General features: G+C 45.5%; 1 protein-coding gene and 1 pseudogene across 5 annotated transcripts in view; one reads left to right on the top strand and one right to left on the bottom strand.

The window, feature by feature from the left end:
- The window catches only part of Frmd4b (FERM domain containing 4B), a 330791-nt gene that overhangs the window by 163871 nt on the left and 141345 nt on the right, over positions 1 to 25575 (top strand). Inside the window, exon 1 of one of the 5 annotated variants that reach the window (XM_017321537.2) lies at positions 22333 to 22423. The exons of the other annotated variants lie outside the window; for them this stretch is intronic. The gene's annotated coding sequence lies outside the window, so the exon portion shown is untranslated. Of the gene's footprint in view, positions 1 to 22332; positions 22424 to 25575 lie in introns of those variants that run through there. 5 annotated transcript variants of the gene reach the window in all.
- On the bottom strand, positions 2176 to 4039 carry Gm19653 (annotated as a pseudogene).

Genomic DNA, 25575 nt, shown 5'->3' with positions numbered 1-25575 from the left:
GTTACTACCTTTATTTGAATGCGCCCCAAATGTGGTGTGTTGTCATTGACCAGGACTCTGGAGAAGGTGTTTTGCATCTGAGAGCAGGGACTGCTACCTCCCTTCTGCAGCTATTTATATTGCTCCTCTGAGAGGAAGAATCATGCCTTCGGTGTCACGCAGGTCCAGAGGTAGCCGTACCCGCTTGGTACAGGGCCTTGTGTTGCACTGAGAGGCAGATCACCCTAGTGGGACCAGAGAGCAATTGCTCTGCTCACCATGAAAACAGCTGTCAGCTTTGGAGGACTTATCTGTACATCTGCAGAGATTTTTATGATCATCTCTGTATTGGAGTTGGGGTAATAGAAGGTTGCTCAAGTAACTATGCCCATGCCAGATGCCCCTTGAAATGTAAGCACTCTGCATCATTAGACAAATACTAAGGTCAGACATGAAACATTTCTTGCTTTGTCATATTCATTTCTTCCTCTTTTTAAAATACGTTTAATTTATTTATATATTTATTTAGTGTGTGTGTGTGTGTGTATGTGTGTGTGTGCGCGCGGGGGGGCGGGGGGGTTGCCTACATGTGTTTATCACATGTCTGTAGTGCCCACAGAGGTCAGAAGACATTGGATCCTCTGGAACTGGGATTACAGATGGGTATGAGCCACCTGGTGGGTGCTGGGAATTGAACCTGGGTCCTCTGCAAGAGAGGACAGTGCTCTTAACTACTGAGTCATCTCTTCAGCCCCCACTTTCTTTTTAAGAGAAATAACTTAACATCCCATGATACATTTACTTAGTTATTTTCTGCCGTCTGAGTTGGGTCCAACTGCATATCTCAGACTAGACTTGAATTCACTGGGTAGCTCAGACCAGCCTCTAACTTCTCCTCAAGTGCTATAATTAAAAGCATAGGCTACCATCCCAGCTCTTCAAATGCTTTACTTGACAAAAGGACTATGTTGCTTTCCCAGTTCATAGGCAAGTGCATGCCCTCCTTCCACAGGTGTTTATGGATTGGCTCCTTTTGCAAAAAGCAAGTTGCTAGCTTGGGGCTCAGTGCTTAAGCAGACTTATCTTGTCCCTGGAGGCAGGTAGCCCTAAGTGGAGAGCAACTGTGTGTTTAAATCTTTAGCAAGCAGATCAGGAAACCAGGAAACAAAGATGTGAGGTCAGCTGTCCACAGTGGTGACATTAGCACGGGTGGTTCTCAACCTATGGATCTTGATCCTTTTCAGGGTCCAATGGCCCTTTCACAGGGGTCACCTCAGATTGCCAGAAAACATAGATATATACATTATGATTCATACAGTAGCAGAGTTACAGTTATGGAGTAACAACAAAAATAAGTTTGTGGTGGGGAGTCACCACAAGAGGAACTGCGTTAAAGGATCAATCGAAACATTAGGAAATCCAGGAGCATTAGCAGAATGGCCAAGCTGGTCAGTATTTGCCCATAAGCATTCCACAATCGTAACTATAAGAAAACGGTTTTATGGTGTGTGTGTGTGTGTGTGTGTGTGTGTGTGTCTGTCTGTCTGTCTGTCTGTCTGTCTGTCAGTGTATGTGAGAGTGTGTTTGTGTGTGTCTGTGTGTGTGTGTGTGTGTGTGTGTGTGTGTGTGTGTGTTCAGATATACTCATAGAGGCCAGAGTTTGATGTCAAATGACTTTTTCTTCACTGTGTGTGTGTGTTTGTGTGTGTGTGTGTGTGTGTGTGTGTGTGTATGTTGAGAACAGCATTTATTGCCCCAAATAAATCAGAAAAGTAGCAGATTTTGAGATATTTGCTTGGACTAGAAAAAGTGACTTGAAAAAAAAGTTTCAAATGGGAAGCTAAGTTTTTCTTCCCAGCTTAAATTATTGGACTTTTTGAACAAGTCCACCACTTGTATCTTATATAACCAAGACTTTCTATAGTAAACATCTTTAAAATGCTGTTTTCTTTTGACAACACTTTAGTAAGATGTATTTGCAAGAGATATAATAAGCCATGAACATGAGTAATATTAATCTCTGCCACTTGGAACTACAGAGATCAGTAGGCTAGTCACTAAATCAAATGAAAATACTACCTAAAGTTTCTAAGGCACACACGTACCTACAACATCTAAAGTTGGATTTATTTGGTGGACCGCAACAAGTTCTCAGGACATTTGCTGTAACTAGGATAGAAATAGGCAAATATTCACATTAGTTTGTAGTCCCAAAAAGGTATTTCAGCTAAAATATGTCAGTTCTTACATCTGCAGTGGCTTAGGGATGGATGGTCAGCCTTGTGTTTCTGCAGCATCTTCAGGCCGAGGTACAGTGCTCAATGCTTGAGAGGGTTAGGCAAATTCATTCCCTTTTGTTCAACAATGCCTCATCTCCACTATGTAAAACCTGGTCTCCAGTGCCACTATCTATTATCTGCCTTACATTAGGTCTTACTTCGGGGCTATTACACAAAGTGATTACTTTATAAAAGGCCTCCAGGTCACTCTGTTCAAATATTACACATGGCTTCAGTGATGATCCAGGAGCAAGGGAACTTCCTCCAACGATTCTCAGGAGAAATTTGATTTTGCAAGTATTTCCCACAAAATGGCTATGGATAAGTCCAAAAATTTGTTCAAATATTCCCAAACAAGAATTTCCTCGGTAGACAGTCCCTGAAACTCCAATCATAACTAATCCATAAGGAGAAGACACACATTTTAGTCCTTGAGAATCAAGATTAGGACTGAGGAAAAGAAATTCCTCTTTCTTGGGTGCTTTCTCTAGCTCCTCCACAGGGGGCCCTGTGTTCCATCCTATAGATGACTGTGAGCATCCACTTCTGTATTTGCCAGGTACTGGCATAGCTTCACAAGAGACAGCTATATCAAGGTCCTTTCAGCAAAATCTTGCTGGCATATGCAATAGTGTCTGCATTTGGTGACTGATCATGGGATGGACCTCCGGATAGGGCAGTCTCTGGATGGTCCATTCTTTCGTCTCAGCTCCAAACTTTGTCTCTGTAACTCCTTCCATGGGTATTTTGTTTCCTATTCTAGGGAGGAATGAAGTATCCACCTGTTGGTCTTCCTTTTTCTTGATTTTCTTGTGTTTTGCAAATTGTATCTTGGGTATTCTAGGTTTCTGGGCTAATATCCACTTATCAGTGCGTGCATATCAAGTGACTTGCTCTGCAACCCTATAGGTGGAACAACAATATGAACTAATCAGTACCCCCAGAGCTCATGTCTCTAGCTGCATATGTAGCAGAAGCTGGCCTAGTCGGACATCATTGGGAAGAGGGGCCCCTTGGTCTTGCAAACTTTATGTGCCTCAGTACAGGGGCATGCCAGGGCCAAGAAGTGGGAGTGAGTGGGTAGGGGAACAGGGCAGTGGGAGGGTATAGGGGACTTTTGGGATAGCATTTGAAATGTAAATGAAGAAAATATCTAATAAAAAAAATTTAAAAAAAAGAAATTCCTCTTTCACTAATGATAGTAAGTGAAGGCTCGCAACTTCTGCTCCATGGTAGTCTTTCATGTTTTGTTCTGAGACGTTATAATAAAACCTAAGCTGGACATCATACCAGAAGTGCTGTGGCCTCAGTCATCTTGAGTTGGTCCCAGAAAAGGATTCTAAGAACTAAGAAGGTCAAAGAACCAGTAACAGGATTTTTCTAAGCGACAAAAATCAACCTTTCCAGCTTCCTCATCTTCCTTTGCCTGCTGCTCAAAGAACTGGATGTGCTCCGTCTCTGTAACTGGCTCTGTGCCTCCTTCAGTTTTGATGACTGTTCTTCCCAGTAACCTTTTGCATAACTGAGTAAGATTGTGCTTTTCAGTAGTTGGAGTTACAACCACTGCTTGTGTTGCCAAATACTTCCATGTGACTTCTCAGTGGACTTTTTTTGCACCTCAGAAGTTCTACATTTTGGCTGTACACTAATATTGCATAAATAGCATCTTAGCAGTCCACAGGCTGCACCAGGTGTCACAAAGGGCCATGATCTCTTCCTTGTCCAGCATGCTAAGTAGGTTTCAGCTGCCCTCCGACTCTTAAGTGGCTGAGCCCCAACATCTCTCCCTCTGCAGAAGTGGACAGAGGATGACACCGCCAGTGTTGCTTGCCCTCATGGCATTCGGGCTGGCCAGAACACTTTCTTCACCTTCTGTGTCTGTGTCTGTGTCTGTGTCTGTGTCTGTGTCTGTGTCTGTGTCTGTGTCTGTGTCTGTGTCTGTGTCTGTGCCTCTCTCTCTCTCTCTCTCTCCCCCTCCCTCTTTGTTGTGTGTGTTATGTATTCATGTGTATATGTTTGTTGGTGCACACGGATGTAAAGGTGCACATGGATGTGTGTGCAAATGCTTGTGGTGACCAGAGAGAGAGACAGGTATCTTCCTTAATCACTTCCTTGTCTACTGAAGCAGGGTCTCTCAGTTGAACCCAGCCAGTCTAGCTAGCCAACAAGCCGTGGGTCTCCCCTGCCTCTACCTCATGTGCACTAGAGTTACAAGTAGGCTACCATGCCCATCCAAAATTTACCTGGGTGCTTCAGGGTACAAGCTCGGATCTTCACACTTGCACAGTGAGTGCTTTACCCACTGGGCCTCTCCCCAGACCCCTTACCCTTTGACACAGATTCTCTGAGAGATTCTGGAGATCACCAATTTGGTTGGATTGGCTGGCCAGTAATACCCCCAAATTCTCTTCCTCCCCCCTCCCCAACACGGGCATTATAGGTGCACTGTCAGTGTGCTAGACTTTTATGTGAGTACAGGGCATTTAAACTCAGGGCCTTCCTGCCTGCAAGATCTTTACCAACTGAACCATTTCCTAGAAAATAATTTTTAATCTACATGCTTAAAGACAAAAAAGCTAGAACCTGTCTCCAGCCTGCTTTCCTGAGGTAGAAAGAAGATAGGGTGGGAAAAACCCCAAAGGAGATCTGTGTGGGTACAGTGCAGACAGAGAATGAAGGAAAGTGGGTACAAACCGGGGAAAGGGATGAGATTGTGTAAGGGATGGATGTGACCGAGATCAGCTCCAAAGCTAACCTTGCCCTTTTCTCAAGAAGACTTTCCCAGACGTGCATGAAGACGTAGAGAGGTGTTCCTCAGGTCTGACTGAGGGATTTGAGATGGACGTAATGCATATATTGGGAGCATGCAGCCTGCAAGTGTTTTTACTTAATGTTCTGTCATGTGCCAGCAATGTCCATCCCAAACCAACTGTATTTGTATTTTGGTGGTCTACAGAATGGTGTTTTCTTAATGGTTCATGAAGCTTCATGTTCCCGTGGCCATTTCAGCCCTTAGTAATGATCTTGGTGGACAGTAAAGTCTGGGAACTGTGCTCAAAACTGTGCACACCTTCTTTGCCTCTGTCATCTTTTATGTCTGTAAGATAAAAAATAAAAACAGACTTACAGGAATTAAATGATTTGCTCCGAGGTCTCATCAGCTTCTGTGAGAATCTGTGCGAATGATCAGACAGGAATGAAGATATTCTAAGTAGCATTGTGTATGTCTCCTTTTGCCTATCAGGCGACTGAGACAATGGAGCCCAAACAATTGGAATTTCCCCAGAAATCTTATCCTGGGAGATAGAAAAGTCTGGAAGTCTGGTGCCAGCCAGACAGGGAGCTTGTCTCCCAAAAAGAGGTTTCATGTTGTTTTGATAATTCGTCAGACCCCCTTGCGGGAGAGATGGAGCCAGGGCAGTGGTAATGGGTAGTCCTTGGCCTGGACTACCTGGTTCTGCATATCTTTTAACCCAGGGTTAATGCTGGGACCATTTAATATGGTTCCTCATGCTGTGGTGACCACTAACTAGAAAGTGTTCATTGCTACTTAATAACTGTAATTTTGATACTGTTAAAAATTGTAACATAAGCAATGCGTGATGGCACACGCCTTTAATCCCAGCACTCGGGAGGCAGAGGCAGGTGGATTTCTGAGTTCGAGGTCAGTCTGGTCTACAAAGTGAGTTCCCAGACAGCCAGGGCTACACAGAGAAACCCTGTCTCGAAAAAACAAACAAACAAACAAACAAACAAAGAATTGTAACATAAATATCTGTTATGCAAGATATCTGATATGTGACCCCTGTGAAAAGTCATTAGATGCCCCCAAAGAGGTTACAGGTTGAGAACTACTGTCTTCTCCTCTGTTTAAGCCTAAACCTTGTATTAAGGACCCTAAAATCTGGTATAGGGGTCACTGGCTCTCTTTGCTCCTTTTCCCATGTGGCCACACTGGGAGAATCTCCTCTGTCAGTTTTCTACAATTACCTAGTTTACTTACTTGGCCTACTGAGATGGGCAGCCAAGCCTCATCGATGCCAGGGCCAGACTGGTACATTAGTCTTAGACACCTGCTAGCCTGGTGCTTACCCCTACATCGCCATGCCTCCCCAGAGAAAACACTTCATACTTTACAAGCATAACGCCACTCCAGAGTCATCAAACTGACCTAAAAACTTAGATTTAACATTAAGTTTCACTCTCTGGGCCCTGCCAGTTAAATCCCACAGCTGGAGGGTGGGGTGGGGCGTGGAAATGAAAGGAAATTGAATAGAACACAGGGTACCGTCCTCTGACCTGAGGCTGCCTTGTAAGCATGTCACAGAGCTACCAGACCGCAAAGATACTGAACTAGCTTGCTGGCTCACTGGATTAGGTCATGCTGACTCAACTAAGGGGACTCTGTCAGAGAGGTGTGGGGTGTGGGATGTGGGATGAATGTGTGTTCAACTTTAACAAGCAAAAGTTTGGAAGGAAGAACTGGAGGCCAGATCAAAATGGTTTTAGCATTTATCAGGCGCTTACTATGCACTTTGGTATCTGTGAACATTTAAATTGAGCTTAGCATGAGTGTGCTGAGTGCCTTACTAACATTCACTGCAATTTGTTCAACAGCCTTGCAGAGTTACTAGCACAGCCTCTTCCTCCTCCTTCTTTTTACCTTTGAAGTTTGTTTTTAAAGAACAGCATTACTAAGACAGGATTCACAGGCATTACACATCACCCAGTACAATCCAGTGGTTCTTAGCAGCTTGCACGCTGTTCTCCCGTTATGCAGATGAGGATCAGTTGCAAAACTTTGTAGATTGCTTCCCTCTCTCCCATTGTTGCCCACCTCCAGTCTCATCTTCCAGTAGCTGGACTCATCTTATATAAATACAAATATCCCCAGATTGCCTCCTCCATGCCCCGGAGCTTCCAGCAGCTTTGCCTTGCACTTGTCATAGGCACCACAATCTCTGTGGCCTAAGTGAACGTTCTAGCTCAGTGGCTTCAGTCCTGAACACGGATCGGAGTTAGAGCATGCAGGAAGCCTTGTGGAAAGAGGTCACAGCTGCATCATGAGTATCTACGTTTGTTTCGAGGCAGGGTCTCATTTTTCCCAGGCTAAGCTTTATCTAAGTGGGTAGCCAAGGGTGTCCTTGCATGCTTACCTACTGAAATGCATCCCCGCACCAATTCTGAGTTTCTAACTGTATGGTTGGTCTAGGAGACAGCCTTTGAGTACAACTGATGAACCTGAACCTCTCATGACTCTTGTATCTACTCCACTCTTCATTGGCCTTACTCTAGTCACACTTTCCGCCATTGCTTTCTTAAGCCAGGCAATCTCTGTAGGTGACTTGAGTGCCTAAGAATATAAAAATTGCTTCTTGTGGGGATAGAGAAAAGATTGAAATCGTACAGAGCTTAGTTCTGCCTTAGAGATATAGACTGTGTCTGTGATATTAAAATTTCACAGGAATGAACTATTTAGGGGGCAGGGAAGCAAATTTTTTTAAAAAGATTTATTTAATTATTTTATGTATATGAATATACTGTAGCTATCTTCAGACACACCATAAGAGGACATTAGATCCCATTATAGATAGTTGTAAGACACGGTATGGATGCTGGGAATTGAACTCAGGACCCCTGAAAGGCATCCAGTGCTCTTAACCACTGAGCCATCACTCCAGCCCTGGGAAGCAGATTTTTCTGATGGCTATAATGAGAGAAGGAAGGAAGAAAGGAAGGAAGGAAGGAAGGAGGGAGGGAGGGAGGGAGGGAGGGAGGGAGGGAGGGAGGGAGGGAGGGAGGTAGAAGCCTTGTGCAGTAGTGTCTTGAACTAAGCAAGTTTTTGTCTCAAGGCCTCTGTGCATCTTGTTTTTCTCTTTCTGGAATGTTCTTGTCTCAGATTTACCAAGGCTGATTCCTCACCACTACCATCACAGGTTAAATGTCAGCCTCCTCAAACAGCCCTGTCTTGACTGCCCTGCCTACAGCAACAACTCTCTCACAACTCCCTGCCTCCTGTTTGTGTGGTACTTGCTGATCTGAAGTCATCCTGTGGGCTGGTTTGCTTGCCTCCTTCACTAGGAATCAAGGCAAGAGCGCTGTGACTTATCAGTGCATGCATCACTGCTGAGTCCTCAGACTATTAGAAAGTTCTAGAAAATGAGAACCTGCTGCTGTGTGTGAGGACATGAACGTGTGTTTGTCACACAGCCCATAGAGAAGTGGGGCTGAGATTTGAGCCCAAGGCCTGCCTGCCTGAATGATGATGCATGGGAGAAGAATGACATCACAGTTACTGGGCTTGTAGATGACAACGGGCATCTGATGGCCATCTATGGAGCCAAGACTTTCTCAACGTTTTTCCAAATCATTGAAAGTGCTTCTTGCCACTTTGTTTTCTCCCATGACTGTCAAAAGCAGTAATAAGGGGAGTGAGTGTGAGACCCCAGTAGCCTGGGATGAGGCGGTCTATGCCAAGGGCTATGGTGACAACATCCTCTCCTTTTACAAAGTCAGAGACTGGGGCTCCAAACCCTAATCAGATTCCCAAGGCTGCACAGCCAGCAGCTGAAGAAATGTAGAACCATCCTGTTCTCTTGTCTTCCCCTGGAACCTGACCATGAGTTTGTTATACCTGACTCTACCCCTTCACCCTTAGAGTGTGAACTACCACATTCTAGAATATTTCCTTGATTTCAGGAAAAATTTTGGACTTGGATACAAAAGGCTCCTTTTTGGTCTTGTGCTTATCCCATCCTGGAAAGTGGGGCGAGTACTTAAAATGGTATATCTCATGACTCGTAAGTCAAACATAGGTAATTTCTGGTCCCTTCATCTGTGACATGAGATTTAGTTGTCTGATATTCATCTGCCCAACCAAGTATGTGATCATTGTGTTAGACCCAAGAGAAGGGCCTGGCACAAAATAGGTCCACTCACTAGAAATGGGTGGGGGTAGCAGTGCAGAAAACAGGCAGAACATACCATGTTCCCGGTTTCGTGGGAATCAGATATGCTCATGATCAGGAGAAGAAATGAAACAGTAGCATCATAGTCAACTAAAGAAGAAAAGCGTCCTTACTGTCCCAGATGCAATTTTAATAAGTCACTTCCTATTACGTGTGCAGCAGGAATTTCTGTACCAGAACTCAGATTGTCTAGCACACAAAAGGAAAGAGGCTGCAGTTGAACAAAACAGAGAGCTCTACAGATATCTGATTCCCCGCCAGAACATTCATGGGCTTCAGGGACAGCATGGCTCACTGGTTCCCAGTCCTGGCTTCTGTGACACTCTTGTTCCAATCCATATGATGAGAGCATCTGTTTATTTAAACAAGGCACTTCAAGGCTGGTGTGGTGGCTTTGTGGGTGGAACCATTTGCTGCCTTGCCAATCAACCTGTGTTCCATGCTCAGGATAGGAGAAACTGACTCCAGAAAGTTGTCCTCTGACTTCCATACATCTGCTATAGATGTGTGCTTGTGTGCAGACACATGCCTGAGTGCACGCTCACATGTGCGTGCTTGCACACACACACACACACACACACACACACACACACAAATGATTAATGATGATAATAATAATGAAAGTTTAAAAAACACGAACAAATCCCTTCCTGTGATAGAATTTTTCCCTGCTCCAATTTGCTTACCAGGGCTCCTCCTGCCTGTCCCAGGGGGCTTCGTAAAACTGTTTGGTGCATTTATTTTCATTGACTTCAGGGTCATAAAAAAGATAAACCTCCAGGCCAGCCAGATCCACCCTGACAGGCCACTGCTGATTGCTGGAAGCACGCCAGGCAAGACCTAAGCGGGTCTCACTACATAGCCCAGGCTGGCTCCCAATGTGTGCTCCTCCTGCCTTGGCTGAGTGCCAGCACTACACATGTGTTCAACCACACCAACTCTGGAATAGTTTTACACTTTTAATTTCATTTCCACTCAATTAGCAGGACAGAGTGAGTTTGGGTATTGCACACGAGTTTGTACACACACACACACACACACACGTTTTTCTCGTCTATCTCTGCCACGGATTGTTTCAATCTTAGTGGTGAGCAAATACATGAAACCTATTCAATCCTGAAAGTGTCAGGTTCAATACAAGGCTTCACAGCTTCTGTTTTGAAGGCTAACTATAACTGGAGCTAAGTTCATTTAAGTTGTATAGTCTTTGGATATGGTTAATTTTAGTGTGTGGTATTTCTATTTATTTCCAAGTTTTTATGATAAAGAAAAAAATAGTTTCAATACGTGGAAAGAACAGTTGCATGCCAGAGCTGGCTTATGTTTGTTACCTTTGACTTTACTGTTTTAGAGAACTGTATAGTAAGACTGCCAGATCTATAGAAAGAGCACTCCACCCCCACCTCATCCATCCCAGAGCCAGGAGTCCTGACACAGTCTAGCTGTGGAATCATAAAGAGAAGTCATATCAAGGCGAGCTCACTTGTAAATCAGAAGTGTGACTCTGAAAGATAAAATCATAGCCATGGTATTTTGACTCAGGTTACACTTTGGGATCCTGTCTCAAAATGAAAACTAAACCAAAACAAACAAAACACCAGGTCTGGTGGCACATGTCTGTAACATATGGGAGAGCGACAGGAGAAACTAAATGCTATAGAGATGTCAAGGCCAGCCTGGGCTACGTGAGACTCTGTCTTAAAAGGGGAACAGGAATCAGGAACAGTGTCCCATGAGTTTGATAGCAACACTCAGGAGACAGAGGCAGGCAAATCTCTGTGAAATTGAGGTCAGCCCAGTCTATATAGCAAGGCCAAGGCCAACCAGGGCTACATATCGAGACCCTGTCTCTAGAAAGAGAAGGAAGAGGTGGGGAGGGACAAGGAGTAGTATCTTTAGAAGGTTACATCAGGAGCTACTTGCTCCTTTTGTCCTGGGGCTCGAGGGCCCAAGAGAATAGCCTACCTCTCACCCAGCCCATGGACTTTGGAAGCATCTATTCTAAAGAAGTCCATAGCTGGTGAAAAACTGGCTTAGTACATGATGGGAGGAGAAGAGTGCTAGGACTACATGAGTAATACAGAGTGAAGCCAGGCTTAACCCCAAGCCTGTGCTCTTTACCCTCGCTTTTTGTTGAGATTTTGAAACAAGGTTTCACTCACTGTGTAGCTCTAGCTGCCCTGGAAGTCACAGTTTAGAATAGACTGGCTTCAAATTTACAGCTGTTTTGTTGGGATTACAGGAATACCCCACCCCAGCTACTTCAGCTGCTGCTTAAGGAATGCCTGCAATGCCTTAAGCCAGTGGTTCTCAACCTTCCTAATGCTACGACGCAGTTCCTCATGTTGGGTTAGCCACGACTGTGAAATTATTTTCATTGTTACTTCATAACTGCAATGTTGGTACCATTGAGGATCATAATGAAAGTATCTGCTATGTGACCCCTGTGAAAGAGTCATTTTGATGCCCAAAGGGGACACAACCCACAGATTGAGAATCAACGCATTAAACCAAGGTCTATCCATTTTACAGCAGTTTCTTATAGTGTGGTATGACTTGCCTAACATTGTCGACCAGCTTGCCATAGTCCAGGATCGGACATCCCAGACCTGTATGGCTCCTTAAGGAACTGCTCCTCCCCCTGCTTGCCCTGTCCTAAATGGCTAAATAGCTAAAGCAGACCCCAGCATATGCTTTCACCTGGCCAGAGTGTGCTCAGAACTCTGAATTACAGGATTGGGTGACTGCAGAAAGCTTGCATGATACATTGCCTGATAGGGGCCATCCATGCCCCGTGGCCACACCCTGAGGCTCCCAACCTCCTCCCACTTTAGAAAGCCACACCAGGGGAACAAGTGTCAGAATGGGGCCACGTTGGCCACAAGGGAAAATATTTTGTTCCCTGGATACAGCCCTATGTGCTGGGTGAGATTTCCTCTCCCAAGACCCGGGGAGGGAAGTGAGAATAGGAGAGAGCAGGAGAAGTGGGGAGAAACTTGCCAACTCCACAGAACACAGAATGGCAGGTCTCATGAGAATGACACGTGCTCTGTTTTGCGGCCCAGAGAGAAATCCTGACTGTCCTGCACCAGGCCATCGGGTCGCAGCTGCCTTGGTTACCAGGGGAAGATCCCGAGGGACACTGGCAGCACAGCTGTTTGGCACCTGGCAGTTCCATAGCTAAGGAATCTCATGAGTCAATTCAAGAAGTTTTTGTATCTGGTTGGTTTTTTTGTTTGTTTTGTTTTGGGGGTTGTTTGTGTTTGAGACAAGGTCTCTTGTAGCCAAGACTGGCTTCAAACTCCCTGTGTAGCCAAGGATGGCCTTAAATTTCCAGTCTCCTACCCACCTGGGGTGGTAAGCATGTGGGGCTACGTCTGGTTTATGCATTGCTGGGAGTGCCAAAGTCAGGCTTTTGTGCCTGTTAGGAAAGAATTCTACCAACCCAACTGCAGTCCCAGGTCCACAAAAAAAAAAAAATTCAAAGGAACAGGCAAAGGAAGCAATGAGTGACTTGTACTGTGGAACAGGGTAAAATCTCAGACCAGGAGCCGGAGATAGAAATAGGGTTCATTCATTCATTCACTCATTCATTCATTCATCCGTTTATCTTGCATGTTTTCTGGTACCTACAGTGAGCTGGGTACCATTTAAAGGACTCAAAACAAAAAGCCAGTGAATGAGAGACAGTCTTTCCCTATAGAAATTGTATAAATGACAGACCATTTGACGTGGAAGTGGGCTTTCCCGAGTCAGAAGCTTAGCAGCGAGCCTACCCACAGATGCAGCTAAGACACATCTGCGCTGTTGCGATGGCCTGTGTTTACCAAGCTCTGTGCCCAGCACAAAGCCACCCTGACAGCAAGTGTGACTATCACCGTTTGAAAGTTGTTTGTTTGTTTTTTTTAAATCCTTCAAAAGTTGAATTTTAGTAAGCTGTGGCTTGGAGGTGGCTGTGTACATCTTAGTTTCTGGGATTTAATTGCTATCACACGGCACATCCTAAAGCAACCTGTGCATTTCGTTGCTCTTATGTATGTTCTTAAAGTACGTTAGACGTGTGCTTTAAATGTTACTATTTGGCCTGCATGAGGCAGTCACTGCGTTCTCAGGCACTGCTGTCATTGGTCCCATCACACAGCCTCTCGAAAAGGGCTCCTGCTCCCGTCCTTCCCCTGCTGCTTGATAATTTTATTTAGTTTGTTTGTTTGTAGAGGGGAAGACTAGTCTCGTCTTCTCCTAACCTGTGGTCGCCCAGCTTTTATTTTGTTTCATTTCGCTAACATTTAATTCCATGATAAAACTTCAGAGGGACTCCACAAACCCGGCTAAAATCAGAGCCTACATAGCAACAAGACAAGACATGTTCATGACTGCGTGCTGGTAGCTTCTAGGCTGAGAGGGGTGTTTCTTCTGTGACGATATGAGGCCTGGGTCTTGAGATTCAAGTTTCTGTGGACTGGGGCAGTAGTGGACTGGGAGTGCACTAGCCTAGTGAGTGAAAGGCCCTGGGTTCCATCTCCAGTACAAACACGCAAGCAGGAAAGAAATGAGGCAAGGGGTGGGAAAGGTTATTTTTTCCAAAAGCCCAAATGAACTGAACTTTTCACAATTTGGTAAACTTTTCTAAATCCTTTGTCCCTGGTATATTTTCTACCAACTAATTTGAGACAGGCCAGGACTCTGGTTCTAACACAGTCCGTTTTTACTAATTGTGAGTCCCCTGAGGACTTCTTTAGACTGTGTTTGAACATGGATTGCAAAGAGCAGAGAGACTGATAGACACCAATCAGAGGTTTGAATGGAGTTGAGGAATGGATGCAGAGCCGGGTGCTCAGAATAGGGGCTGAGAGGGTTTGGGGACCTCTAAGGTTTATCTGTGTTTCCTTGTGACATACAGAATCCGTTTGCCCTGCAGAGGCTCAGAGTCAGGCTTGCTGGGCTTGTTATTCGGGCACTAAGCGGTGGCCTGCGTGTCTGTTCATCACAAGCACAGCCATTCATCTGGAAAAGCCCTTCCCCGGACAGCCCATGTCGTTACTTTTTAAAATTCTTGAAAGCCGCTCTGCCCCCGCCTCTCCCTATTGGCTGTTTTTCTCAGGAAAGGAGAAAACCGTTGGCAGAACTATTATAAGTTTCCAGACCACAGGCTGTCTGCTTCTCACATAAGCCCAACGCCAGAATTTCCACTTTCTCCAACTCCACTGTGGAGGGCGGCTAACCTGTGCTGCAGACCTGCCACAGCGCATCTTGGTTACACCCTGGTTATACGTTGGTGACTTTTCCTGTTTCCAGCATTTGTGCCTTCCTCGTCTTTTTCTTCTCTTTCTTTTTTCCTTTTTGGACTCATTGATACTGTACCACAATGTCTAAAAATACTGCCTAACCACTGGTCTTCAAGAAAGAGGAAGTAACTGCAGAAATAACCCGAGGGACTCTGTGGCCATGAACTCGACAGTGTTCTCTGGGCCCTCGGGAGGGACTGGTTGCAGAAGCACCTTCAGACCATTTCCAGGGAGAAGATGTGGTTCCCACCACACTTCCATCTGTGCAGTTACAACCCCAGCCTTGGCCCTTTCCTGTCATCTGGTGAGCCCCTGGTTGAGTTGACTCAGCCTCTCATTACCTGTTGGGAACTCAATGAGTTATTCTCAAACTCTTGAGGGTCCAGTTTCAACCATAAAAGAGAAAGTTGAAACTGTTTATTTCATGGGGTGCTTGTGAGAACACAGTACATGATAAACGTACATGATGTAGGTAGGCCTGGGGAGCGTACTTGAGCCTGACTTTGATCCCCACAACACTTTATATATATATATATATATATATATATATATATATATATATATATATATATATAAAAGCCATGCATGGGCTGAGCATAATGATGCACACCTTTAATCCCAGCACTCTGTACTACAGAGACAGAAACTAGTAGTTCTCTGTGAGTTCAAGGACAATCTGGTCTACATAGTGAGTGCAAGGACTCCACAGAGAGACCCTGTCTCAAACAAAACAACAGCAAGCAGGACAAAACATGTATGCCAACCCTTACTTGTGATCCCAGGGCTAGGGAGACAGAGATGGGTGGAACCTTTGGACTTGCTGGCCCAGCAGCCTAGCCTAACCTGGATACTCCAGGACAGTGAGAGACTGTCTCAAAAAACCAAGGTGGACAGCACCTGAAGAACTATGCTTAGCCCTTGTCCTCCCTCTGCGAACACCCATGGGCACATGTACCCACACTCTCACATACAAAGAATCATGGTGTAAAATTGTGTGTGTCTATGTGGCCCGAAAGTGAGACCGAAACAGTCTAGGGACCCAAGTGAACTAGTGAGGGGGTGGATAGGGAAGGAAATGGGGAAGGGGCATGCACTCAAAGCGCATCATATGCTTGCATGAAAACGACCTTATGAAAGCCAGTACCATATACAACAAATACTCCACTTTAAAAACATTATTTTAAGGGAGGATCTGGTGGGAGGAGTGGGGAGAAGGGAAAGAGTATTGTTCAAATTATGTTGCATGATATTCTCAAATAATAAATAGAAACATTAAATACCTATCAAGTAGGTAAATAAACACACTTGATAAAAATAATCTATCTGCATATGTTAGTTTCTTTTCTGTGTGTGTCTGAGAGTTAAGAAGCTCAACTCTGAATGGTCACAATCATACAAAAACCAAGAGCTGGACAACAGCCTTCGCTGACTTCAGGCACGGGGCTGCTTTACTTGGTGTGTTTGTAGTCCTGGTGATGAAGTGCGGTGCCTCGCACTTTCTCAGCAAACACGCCACTGCTGAGCTTTGCCCTCATCCCTGAACAGTGAGTGGTTCTGAGTTAGTTTATTGATTATGACAAGGAAATAAGAAAGGCATTAAACCCAGATATTGGATTGCTGCCCTCTCCAGGGTTTGACTAATGGGTTGATTTTCGACTTGAATAAGCCTGTTTGACATCTTAATATTCCAAAAGAAATTTTGAGAGTTGGGTAGAAGGGGAGAACAAGCTATTTAAGCAATCTAAGCATTTAAGGTTAGCAGTATAGTTACTGAATCACGTCTACTGACCAGAGAACTCCCTGCAATGGGGTAAAGGCCGGTGGTGTCCTCCACTTTGTATGGTTACCCTTTGTTCCTTTGAGATTGGCTTGGTTTGAATACAAGGGGGACAAAGCTAAACAGGAAAGGCTGGAAGTCTAGGGGTGGAGTTTGGGCTTAGCATGAGCAGCACCCTGCCTTTTTAATTCCCAATGTCAACAAGTACAGCAAAGAAGTACAAGAAACCAGGCACAGTGGCACACACCTGAAATCCCAGCACTCAGGAGTCCCAACACTCAGAAAAATAAAGTCTGAGCTGCATAATGAACTGACACCAGGCCAGCCTAAGCAGAATAGGGCCCTGGCTCAAACAACAGCAATAAGTGTGTGTGTGTGTGTGTGTGTGTGTGTGTGTGTGTGTGTGTGGTGTGATTGTGTGTGTGTGTAGGGGTGTGTGTATGCTGGTCAGAGGACAACTTTTGAGAGCGGCTGAAGCTGCTTCTTCCTTGTTCTTTCGGCCAACCAGCTTCTGAGCCAGGTACGTAGGGTAGGCAGCCTAAGGGCTCTCCTCCACTCTTTCACTGTTAGGATGAGGGAATTACAGATGCCTGGGTCTCTTTATGCACTGAGCTATCTCTCAAGCTTCCTGGCTGCAAATCCCATCTGCAGCTCCTCAGCACCAGGCTGGTATCTCCTGGATGCCCTCACTCTAGGATCAATGACTTTATTCTTTTATTTTCAGCCAGCCTTATAATATCAGGCTACCATCTTGAAGGGATTACCTCTTGTGAAAATGCCACCCCCAGGGACTGTCTTCCCCCAAGGTATGGGTGCTAAAACCACAATATAACAACAACAAACCAGCTGTGCACAGAATCCAAGATCTAGAAATTAAACCATCAGCCTCCCTTGTGGGCTTTCCTTTTCAAACCTCCCCCAGGCAGAAAGGAGCTTGCAATTGCGTGCTAATGCCCAGAAAAGAGGTTAGCTTTTCAGTCCCGGCTGGTGGCCACTTGTCCACAACAAAGAACAAGGAAACATTCTCTCAATCCATAGCCTCCTTTCTCAGGCCTCCTGGGCAGAGGGAAATTGAGCTCTAGCTGCGCTCTGAGCTGGGTTCTCTGGCCAGCTGGATTGCAAGTGCCCCACCCCTGCCTTTTTTTTTTCTTTTTTCTTTTTTTGCTTTTATCTGTCTGTCTGTCTGTCTGTCTGTCTGTCTGTCTGTTTAGGTAGGTAGGTAGGTAGGTAGGTAAGTCAGTAGGTAGGTAGTTATGTCAGTTTCCCGGACACATCTGTGGAAGTCAGAGGACAACTTAGATCTTCTCTCTTTCCATCTTGCGGGTTTCCGGAACCAAACTCAGGCATCAGACCTGGTTACCATCCCTTTGACCTGCTGAGCCTTAAGCCCTTTGCCTGAACTGAAAACTTCTTACTGGTTTGACTGCTCAGACTTTCTCTCCTAGTCTCTAAAGCAGTTCTTCTCCAAAGGAATAATTCTGTCCAGGAGCGGACATTTAGCAACGTTTGGAGATGGATCTAGTGTCACAGTAGTGGGAAGTATCCACTTACTACTGGTCAGTGGTCCTACATCACAGAGGACACCAAAGATTTTGCTGCTGCAATGACCATGGTGCTGAGGCTCAGAACCCTAGGACAAGCTCCATTCGCAGTTGCCCTTGTGGAACCATCTGACTGACTGACTGACTGACTGACTGACTGACTGACTGACTGTACTGATAGTGCCACTCTCCTCAGAATGTTGCTGCTTGAGCAGGTGTGAGCACATGATTGACAGCATGAATGCTTGAATGGCATTGTGCACTGCACTCAATCCCAAGCCAAGCTGATGTGGACTCAGGCCCAGGAGGCCGCACAACTGATCATCCTGCAACCTTCGGGTAGAAGCAGGATAGAGCCAGGAAGCTGCTCACTCAGAATGGATGAATTCCTTCTGGATTGAGATGTAAAACCCAGGAGTAAATTCAGGCAGTGACTTCAGGAGATACCCAGCCTAGCCATTCCTTCTTGTTACATTTCCTTACGGCAGCGATTCACTGGTTCAGTTTCCTCTCTTCCTTTCTTGTTTGCTCTGACAAGCGGTCTCATTTAGCCAAGGCTGTCCTTGAACTTCTGCCTCAGACTCCTGAGTTGTTGGGATTACACACATACACCGCCACACTCATCATTCAAATTCATCTTTAGCAAACTGAATTCTCACACATTTTTTTCATTCCTCCCTCATCTATCCATTTTTCTCCTTTTAAAACTTTGTTGCAATCTGCTTTTCTTCCTTCACCTCTGTCTCTTTCACCATATCCACTCCCAAGGGTTCTGCCAGGGTCCTGTGAATCCCACCCCACATTGTAGCAGTGTGAGCAGCCCCTCCAGGACTCTGCTTTGCCTCTGCCTAATCAGAGTAGCTGCGCTTGCTACTTAGGGGGCTGGTTAGCAGCAGGCAACAAGAGTGCACCAGTTGTGTGCTGCTAAGTCGGGGCTTCATAGACAGTGCAGTTGCATGCTGGGAAGACAGGCTCTGTCTTGAGAGAACTAAAGGAGAAATCACAGCTGACTTTTCTGGAGACATCTGTGTCAGTGCAGGCCATTCACGGGATGAGAGTGTCAATAGCTCACGCTCAGTCACCACCCAGAGATGATATAAAAGGGCCCTGTTCTGCTGGAATTGACATCATCTGGGTGAAATATAAAACTCCATCCATTCAATAGGTCTCAAAGTAATACTGGCCTAGATCCCCATCCCCAGCCCCTTCTCGCTCCAGAGTCTCTCATCTGATGTGGAGTTTAATGGCTCACCTTGCTCTCTGGTTGGAAATTTTGTTTCCTGGTGTGTCAGGTTTTCTGGGCCATGGCTTGGGAGTTGCTTGGAACAGCCTCTCTTTAGATCACGCTCTATCAGTATAAATCAGCAGTTCTCAACCTGGGGGTGGTCGAACGAGGGTCATCTCTTTTCACAAGGGTCACCTAAGACCACCAGAGAACACAGATATTTATATTACAATTCATAACAGTAGTGAAATTACAGTTGCGAAATACCAATGAAAATAATTTTATGGTTGAGAGGCTCACCACAACATGAGGCACTCACCGTATTAAGGGGTCACAGCATTAGGGAGGTTGAGAACGACTGGTATAAGTAAATGTTTATGGATGTGTGTTAGCATCTAGGTTCAACTCATTCACTAGGAAGACCTGAGCAGGTGCCATGACACTCAGTGGAGGCCAAAGGACAACCCTGGTTATCTGTCCTCGCCTTCTACTTGGTTCTGAAGCAGGATCTCATTTCGCTCGCTACTTCATATGCCAGGCTAGCTGGCCAGCAAGTTCCCAGGGACTCTTCAGTTTCCATCAATCATCTCTCCATAGATACCCTGGGATCACAGATGTATGTTCTATTGCATCCAGCTCTACATGGGATCTGGGGGTCCTTATTCAAGTCTTCAGACTTGCATGAGTTTCTTAGAAGCATGTTACTCCCAGCCCTCAGTCAGAAGATTTTCGGAGACCCTCTTTTTAGATCGAAGCCCTAGGGGAGCAATAAGGGACAGCAGAGTCAAGGTCTCCCATGCTGTGAAACTTAAGATCTAGTGGTAGAAGGCAGGCTGACAGATATAGCTAAATGAGAACTGTAGGTCTTAGGCACACAGAACAGCACAATGGAGTGGAGGAGGCTCCACATTAGATGAAGCAGGGAAGGCATCCTAAGAAGGCAACAGACCCCTGATCTCAGATCTGAAAGTCATGAAGGGACCTGAGAATGAACTGAATGGGGGGCAGGGCGTTCCATCCAGAGAGAACAGCATATGTGATGCCCCAAGATAGAACCAAGGTTTGATGTGAAGGAAGAAAAGGAGATTGGTGTGAATGCACTGACTTGGAGGTGAGATCTGAGACACAAAGAAAAGTAGAAGGGGTGGGCCCTGGGTTAGCATCTCTTCTTATCACTGTGGGCAAGATAACTGACAAATGCAACTGATAGAAGGAAGTGTTGATTCTGTCTCACAGCTCAATCTGCTGTAGCCAAAAGTCATGGCAGACAGAGCTTGATGCTGCTGGTTACATTGTATCCATAGTCAGAGATGGGGGTGGGGGGTAGGAGGAGGAAAGCTGGGGCTCAACTGTCTTTCTTTTGGGGGGGCTGCAAATTTTTTATTAGGCATTTTCTTCATTTACATGTCCAGTGCTATCCCAAAAGTTCCCCCCCCCACCCACTCCCACTTCTTGGCCCTGGCGTTCCCCTGTACTGAGGCAGATAAAGTTTGTGTGTCCAATGGGCCTCTCTTTCCACTGATGGCCAACTAGATCATCTTCTGATACATATGCAGCTAGAGACACGAGCTCCGGGGGGTACTGGTTAGTTCATATTGTTGTTCCACCTATAGGGTTGCAGATCCCTTTAGTTCCTTGGGTACTTTCTCTAGCTCCTCCATTGGGGGCCCTGTGATCTATCGAATAGCTGACTGTGAGTATCCACTTCTGTGTTTGCTAGGCCCCGGCATAGTCGCACAAGAGACAGCTATATCAGGGTCCTTTCAGCAAAATCTTGCTAGTGTATGCAATGGTGTCAGCGTTTGGAGGCTGATTATGAGATGGATCCCCGGATATGGCAGTCTCTAGATGGTCCATCCTTTCGTCTCAGCTCCAAACTTTGTCTCTGTAACTCCTTCCATGGGTGTTTTGTTCCCAATTCTAAGAAGGGGCAAAGTGTCCACACTTTGGTCTTCGTTCTTCTTCAGTTTCCTGTGTTTCGCAAATTGTATCTTATATCTTGGGTATTCTAAGTTTCTGGGCTAATATCCACTTATCAGTGAGTACATATCATGTGAGTTCTTTTGTGATTGAGTTACCTCACTCAGGATGATGCCCTCCAGGTCCAACCATTTGCCTAGGAATTTCGTGAATTCATTCTTCTTAATAGCTGAGTAGTACTCCATTGTGTAAATGTACCACATTTTCTGTATCCATTCCTCTGTTGAGGGGCATCTGGGTTCTTTCCAGCTTCTGGCTATTATAAATAAGGCTGCTATGAACATAGTGGAGCATGTGTCCTTCTTACCGGTTGGAACATCTTCTGGATATATGCCCAGGAGAGGTATTGCTGGATCCTCCGGTAGTACTATGTCCAATTTTCTGAGGAACCGCCAGACTGATTTCCAGAGTTGTTGTACAAGCTTGCAATCCCACCAACAATGGGGGAGTATTCCTCTTTCTCCACATTCTTGCCAGCATCTTCAGCTGGCTTTCTTATTCAGTCCAGGACCTCAACCCATGAGATGGTGCCAGCAACATTTAAGACGGGTCTCCCAACCTCAGTTAACTCATCTAGGCCCCCTCACAGGCATACTTAGAAGATTGTGAAATGAAACCTGTTGACAATATTAACCATCATAGATCTGTCTTTCTCAATGGGAGCGAAGTTAGTTTCTGGGTGTTTTGTTTGGGAAGAGATTGGACATCGGAAAGCAGAGAGGTCCAGTCCACATTTAGAAGGTATCACTCCCTCGCCATGTCCTCTCAGAGATAGAACCGTGGGAGCCCTGGACCTGGCCAGAGAGCTGACTCTACCCTCATCCAGATAGCAGTTTTGACCTTGCCTGGGTCATACCACCTCAAACCTCGAGAAACCACCTTTATGAAGCAAGGTCTCTTCTGCTGAGTCTCAGGAAAAGCCAGTAGGGAACCAGAAGAAGGAGGGGAAATAAGAAGCTTGCTACTTCCTTTTCAAGTGTTTCTGTATTCCAAACATCAGCTAAAACAAAACCAAAACAGCCGGGAGTTTGCTCTTTTGCCATAGTTGTTTCCTGTTACTTTTAATCTGACCCCACATAGATCCCTTCTGCACTGTATGGGATTGCCTTTCGGTTCCTTACCACCCAGATCTCCTCAAATCTCTTAGGTCAGGTAGAAAGGCTGGGGCTGGAGCCAGATGGTGAGTGTTCCCTCGCAAGCCAGACGGGCACCGTGCACTGCCACATCTGGGTGCTGGCAGTAGAAGTCAAGGCTGTAGCAGATTCTCACTTCCCTGTAGGCCTTCCCCCACATGACCACTGACCCACTACACAAAGCTTTTCCACCCGTTACCAGCACTTGCAAGCTGAGGACCTGCTCTTATCAGCTGGGAAGCAAACGCAGCCTGAGGTGGGAGTTCTAACCCAGCATGCACCATTCTAACCTCCAGATACCTGGGGTTGGGTGAGGAAGAGGTGGGAGAAGGCAAATCATCTGGGCGGGTGCTGCACAGGGATCTCCAAAGAGATCGAGTTTGAATGCATACATTGTGGGATTTTATTTGAGAAGTTGCTACTATTAGTAATCATTGACCATTGACCGCTAGAGGTAAATTCTGAAACTATTCCCATGGTCTCTGTGGGGCTCAAAAGTGATTCTAGATTTAGAAATCTAATTAAGGAATTCCACATATGTGTTGCTCAAACACGGCCCTGGTAGAAATTAGAAAATCAAGTATTTTTGAGTCATGCTTTATATAATTGTATTATGTATATAACATATCCTTTATACTTATATATCATATACCATATAGAATAAATTTGTTATTATTATAAATATGTATATATTAACTGATCTGTTGAGATAACATTCATCTCAATTAGATGGCTTTTTTAAGCTGAGTAACTTTAAATACTTCAATTATGCTCTGACTCAGAAGCCAGAGTTCAGTCTCATTCCCAGGTCTAGGTTTAGTGACTTGTGTGGCTTTGGGTGAATCTGACTGTTCCCCCTCCCCCCCGCCCTCTCAAACATTAACGGATGCTCTTCCTCGTCTATTTATAAAGTCCATAGTTCTAAGTGCTTCCCATGGACTTATCTGAAAATGAGTTTCCATGCCTGCTTCGTAGTACTGGTTTTCCATTTCTGCCTGTTGATGTGATCTGTCCAGAATGGCCTTCACAGAAAGGCTTCCCCATGTGTGTCAGTGTGTGCTGGATTCACGACTGTGTGCATTGCTATGTGACTAAGAGCCGGGGGTTCTCAGCTGAGTTCTTGTTTCATTGTTTGTGAATCTTGTGGTCAAAGGGGTTTGCCTTCAGTTTCTCTCACAATGTTGGAGTTTGGAGAGTACTTGCCTCAGGGACATCACAGGGTTGACTGTGTGGTGACACCTGGATAATAGAGGGTGCCTGGGAGCCATGCTGTTAGAACTGCTATTAAAGAGCCCTGGCTCTGCAGACTGAAGGCATGCAGGGACCCATGTCCCCTTCTCTTCTTTATTTATTTCCTTTCTCTTCCTGATTCTGTCAGCTCTGCACAATTTCTCTGTCATGTGCCTTTTAACTGGCTTGTTAATTTACCCTGCAGTTCAGCTTCTCTACCATGAGTGTGTATGGATTATAGAAAAGTTTACCTATTAACTGGTTTTCAAAGAAACAGGGCATGTCCTATCCTTAACTGCCAACTTGACACAACCTAGAAACATCTGTGAGGAAGAGTTGAGGAACTCTCTTTATCAGGTTGCTCTGTGGACATATCTATGAGGAATTACCAGAAGGTTCATTGCTGTAGGAGGAGCCAGCCTGCTCTGGTCCCCGTGGCCCATGCCTTTGGACAAGAGAGCATCATGGTAGTGGAAGGCTGGGCTGGAGAACTTATTCACCACGTTGCCACTGGGGAGGGGGAAGGGTGGGGGCAGAGCAAAGGGCACAAACAGGAAGTGGGGGAGATAAGACAGAGTCCAAGGATACTCAACTAGCAACCTCCTTCCTCCAAGCAGACTGACTCCTGCCTTTTTAGCACCTCTCAGTAATACCATCAGATGAATTCACCAAAGGATTATTCCATTTGTCTGGGCAGAGTCCTTGTGACTGCATGGTTCCTAGGAACACCCTCACAGACTTATCCAGAAGTATGCATCAGTAACAGACATTGACTAATCTATCTGAATTCATGCCCCAGGTGAATCCCTGAGAGCAATTTCCTTGTGCTCAGCAGAACCTTCTTTCGTACTTTGGTACCCATTCTGGTACCACGAAACTTTACTGGCTCAAGGTTTGCTCACTCTTCTGACAGGACTCCCCACAGTTCATCCACTTGGGTGAACCAGAAACCACGACCCATATCCAACAATGGATCTATTCTGCCCTATGCTGTCACATTCTGCCATGGAGGAAATCAAACCCCATGTCCCCAATTCTTCTCCTTGTCAGAGAAGCTCTCCCTTGAAATGTGTATTTGATGGCCTCTCTTAGTTTCTGTTGTCAGCTATAGTCTATTCATAAGTGTTGTTTTGACGAACACAGTACACCTCTCACTTTTCAGCCTCCAAGTGACAAGGGCAGGCCCCCTCTGTTCCTACTGACAATCAAATCATCCCTAGAACATCCCCTCAGAAGCACCGCCCCGCAGGGGAAGGGATTCGGGGAATATTGAACAGGATGCTCGAAGCATGGGCAAATACTACTGTGCGCTCTCCCCCTGCCCTCCTCTGCTGACCCTCATCATCTCTTACCGCACCATCCAAGAAGTGTCTGATACTCTCCTCTCTGCCTGTCAGTCTCTCTGAGGGCTATTTGCCCTCCATGACACATCCGAGATGGTGAGCAGATGGTGTGGGCCATCATTTTGGAGTCTAGCCTTGATAAATAACTTGTTTTGGTTAATTACAGAAACCCATGGTGTATAGACTGGAGAGCAGGCTTACTTGATAAAAGAAATGCCTGGCAAGTATGAGGGCCTGAGTTGAGACTCCTCAGAACCTCTGGAAAGAGCTTGGCACAGAAGTCTGCTCCTGTAATTTTAGGGATGGTAAGATGGGAGGCAGAAGTGGGCAGGTTCTTCCAAGATGCACTACCCTACCCATCTCCCACATACCCTGTGTGTCTTATCTGAAGAATTGAATTCAATGCAAGTCAGGTTAACAGAGAACAGAGGTGCCTCATTCTGAGACGCTCAGGAGTTTTGTGGAATTCGAAGACATAAGTTCACACAGACCAGCAGAAGCATGAAAACTAGAAAGACATTAGAGATGGACAGAGATTCTGAAGTTTCCCCTTGACCCACCTGATTTCTTGGGTCTCCTTCAGCCACCTGTCCTATGCTTTGTTCATGCAGGATTTTCTCTGCAGACAGCAATCACCCCACGGCAGCCAAAGTTTCTGATCCAATTCTAGATTTTCTGAACTGAAGTTCTGATTGTCCCGGTTTGGAACAGGTGACCATTTATAGTTCAAATTATATGCCATTGCACAGTTTGTCACAACAAAATGGCAGTCACTGTTTAATAGTCTAGAGTAATCTATATCTTGGGAGGTGGAGACAGAAAGATCAGCTACATG

Source organism: Mus musculus, chromosome 6 (genome assembly GCF_000001635.26).
Source record: "Mus musculus strain C57BL/6J chromosome 6, GRCm38.p6 C57BL/6J".
NCBI classification, from domain to species: Eukaryota; Metazoa; Chordata; class Mammalia; order Rodentia; family Muridae; genus Mus; species Mus musculus.
Note: the sequence above shows the minus strand (reverse complement) of the source record. Positions and strands in the feature narration are given on the sequence as shown.